The sequence below is a fragment of the Chiloscyllium punctatum genome, chromosome 35, assembly GCF_047496795.1.
Source record: "Chiloscyllium punctatum isolate Juve2018m chromosome 35, sChiPun1.3, whole genome shotgun sequence".
Classification (NCBI taxonomy): domain Eukaryota; kingdom Metazoa; phylum Chordata; class Chondrichthyes; order Orectolobiformes; family Hemiscylliidae; genus Chiloscyllium; species Chiloscyllium punctatum.
Window position 1 is genome coordinate 40,400,746 of NC_092773.1, and position 3,813 is coordinate 40,404,558.

The window sequence follows — 3,813 nt, forward strand, 5'->3', positions numbered from 1 at the left end:
TCTTTTTATTCAATTGTTCAGCAATGACTGGGCCAATATTTATTTCCGCACTCCTAACAGTACTTGAGACGGTGAGAGCCTGATCGAAATACTGCATTTCATGATGTCTTTTTTTGGAGAAACGAAGTGTTGCAGTTATCAAATTGCAGCTTTCTCTTTTCCTGTTCACAGATTGATGTTCAAATATTCAGTTGATATCAGAGAATGCAGAGTTTCTCCAGCAATTATGCTTGTGTTTTAGATTTCCTGCATCCACAGTTCATCTTTAGCTAGTAACTTGAATGATCTGATTTTATGAGGAATGGAAAGTTGCAAGCTGTCAAACATGTGACAGAAGATTCAAACTGAATGCTGGCAAGTTCATCACCAATTTTCCAAAACAGATCAGCTGAGTTGGGAATAGAGTCAAAAAGTGTGGTGCTGGTCAAGCAGCATCCGGGGAGCAGGAAATTCTATGTTTCGCGTACAAGATGTTGATCAGGAATTCTTGAATCGTCGATTTCCCTGCTCCTTAGATGTTGCCTGACAGGCTGTGATTTCCAAGTGCTACACTTATTGACTTTGATCTTCAGCATCTAAAGTTGTCACTTTCTGTTGAGGTGCGATACAGTCAGGTACTGTTCCTGAGATGTAATAACGTGGTCGTGATGACAGAGTGAATTTGTAGTTGAAAACGTATCTGTGAATCAATATTATTCTCCCGCTCCCACTCTGCCAAGGACAGGCTGTTTCGATGGAGCGTGTTGTTACAGCCAGTCAATTTGACAGTTGTGCATTTGGCAGGTCGCGAAAACGTGATTTCCCAATGCGTTGTCGAGACTCGAAGACGATACGGAGACGTTCGTTCATGGGTCTGCCACAGCCTAAATTTGAAAGTGGGTTTGCATGTTTGCATGTGTACAGTCGGTGTAATGTATATTTGTGTCTGAGAGTGTAACCAGTTTTATTTTCTGATGGGTATTAAAAATGAAGCGATCAACAGAATGTTTATTTTCATTTTTTTTGATAATGTAAATCTGAACAAAACCATGAATTGTTGGACAAACTCAGCAGGCCTGACAGCGTCTGTGGAGAAAACTGAGTTAAAGTTTTAGATCGACAGAAATCCGTTACTTATTCATTTCTATATTACAATGCTGGGAAATTATCAGTCTTATCTGTTGAATCAGGATTTTTATCAAAATATCTCAATGACAGACAACCGTCACCTTTATAAATTCAAAAGGACTTTATTGACTGTAATGCTGTTTCCTTTGCTCTCAGCTGGTGAAAGGCTGTGCTTAAATGATTGCCTTCTTTCGTTTCCCTTCTCTCTGTTTGCAGCAATGTCGAATGTAGAATTGGTCCTTTCAGTGTCTAAATCAGCACATGTCTCCATATGTCTCTCTTTGTCCCACCCTCTTCCTGTTTCACATTCTCCGACACTCTGTCTTTCCATCCAGCTCATTACCTATTTCAGCTCTATGAAAAGTCTGACATTTCGTGACAGTTTGAGTGTGGAGCTGCTGAGACGCTTTTTGTCCACTGACTGGAGTGCATTGAACTGGGCTCACATTCTCCGGATAATGTGTCTGCCACTTCAAACCAGGCAAGGCGACACTTCTTCCTCAAACAATTATGACTGTTTCGAATTCAAAATAGAATTCCTAATCCACCAGGATAAAAAAACAATTAGACTACAAATAAAGAAGCACAACGATGGAAATACTGTTAGTTTAAATGTATGAACGGTGACATCAGAGAATGAGAGTGAATAGCTGGTGCTATCTCTGCCATTACCACAATATTCCCCGGCAAATCTGCAGCGTCTCCTGCCTCATCTCGTTGTTCCGACCCAACTGGGAATGAAGGAGGGGGAATATAAGATGAGGAGAAGCAGGAGTGCCTTTGGAATAGTGGAAAGAAACCACAGATATAAGTAATAGTTCGGAATATAAAACAAGTGGCATTCACTGTTGGAACCTAACCTGGATCACCAAATGATAACAACGTGAAAGTCCAAAGCGACACTGAGTTACTTTCGTGAAGACTTGAAACACAAAGCCCAAAGATGTACGCAACAAGTAGACACCGCGGGGAGTTGAACCCAGGATTTCTTGTTTACGAAACAAGCGCTTTAACCAACTAAGCCACGGCGCCACAGTCAAAATGCACTTACTCACCTATATGTGAAGTTGCTTAACCACTTCCTCACAGTGCTTGGACATGTGTTTTCAGATCAATATTGCGAACAGAGAATTGCAATAAATCCTCGTATTTTCAAATACAAACAGTTTAAAGCTGAATATTCTTCACTGAAAAGACACAGAAAAACATAATCTCTTCTTGCATTAATTTAAAACTGGTAGTTGCACCTGGTTAAAGTGACAGGAGGAAGAGGATGTGTTCATTCTATCGGGGCCCATGAACCACGTTAACACACACAGAGGGGACCTCACATCAAGAGGAACAAGGTCATTGTGGTGAATTGACGAGGTGCAATGTGTAAGTAAGTATAAACATTGGGCAGTAAAAGCTGACCCAATGGCACCGACATTGAGTTTTGCACCATCAGTTCCGCGCTCACTTCCTGCCTTCTGCCTCCCAGGCATCATTGTCTATCGCTTTATTTTACTGTCTTCGTCCACGTCTCAACTTCTTTCTTACGATTGCAGATGTCTGATAGGAACCTTTAAATTTTCGAAACGGATTCCTGGAGTATAGTTGTCACTCAATGGGAAAGGATTCACTGCCTATCCAGAATTACCACAGTGATGGAGGGGATAAATTACTTTCCTGAAGCTTTCAACTCCTCACCACAGACATGCAGCCATGATGTGCTCTGCATGCAAGCAAGAATTTGTTTTCATTCTAATAATTCACAAAAGGAGGAATAACTCTTCATTACTTGAGTGGGAATTATATCCAGGTCTGTGCGATGCAAACTCGGACTCCTTGTCAGGGCACTCCTGTGATGCTGACTGTAAAACGTACTTGTAGACACTGTTGTATCTGTCGTTGACTCCATAACAAACTTCAGTTGCAACGTTGCTCTTTCCAAGTTTCGAAAAAGTTAATATTATCGCAATGGATTTCAATGTGAAGAAAGCGGAGCTGTGATAATCTGACATTGTTCTGAAGATGTACTGCAGGACGGCACAGAACAGGCTCGTGGTCACAGGGCCTCATTTTGTCGCTCTGGTCTTCGGTGAGCGGGTAGCACCAATAAGGGTGTCGTAACACTCGTCTGATTCCAGATGCCGGGCTAGAAATGACCAGAGATTTCTCGCTGAACTTGTTCAGGGTCTTGAAAGGAAGAGGCCATGACTCCGATTATGAACGTGCATTTCACTGGAGTGGATCATGTAATCGCGTAGTGACTGTGAATACAGCAATGGAAACGTCCAGCAGACATGCAGGCAACACTGAAGGAGGCACCTGAAGACGAATGTATTCAATTTGCCAGTGAAAGGCACTGCTTCACAAAGTGTGACGTATTGAATTAAAGCAGTCACGCTAATTATCTTTGCTGGTTCTTCACCTTTGTAATCTTGTATCCCCCCGATATAAATGTCTCCATTACTTATGGAGAAGATGAGAGGAAGTCGACGGTGGGTCGGCCCTGTGGTGTAATGGATAACACGTCTGAATTTGAATCAGTCTATAGTAGTTTTGAGTTCTACTTAGCTCAATTGCAGCATGCTGCTTTGTTGAAGTCAGTCATAACTGGTTTTATAAATACATTCAGGGCAAAGAGGAGTTTGTGAAGAGTAGCGGGACAGCATAAAAATCAATAAGTCCGTCTCTGTTTGGTGCTGCTCGAGATGGGGAGAT

General features: G+C 41.9%; 1 non-coding gene across 1 annotated transcript; it reads right to left on the minus strand.

Moving 5' to 3' along the window:
- Positions 1-2,065: 2,065 nt before the first annotated feature.
- On the minus strand, positions 2,066-2,139 carry trnat-cgu (transfer RNA threonine (anticodon CGU)). The gene has a single exon. It is a non-coding gene; the product is annotated as a tRNA-Thr (tRNA).
- Between the last annotated feature and the right edge of the window lie 1,674 nt (positions 2,140-3,813).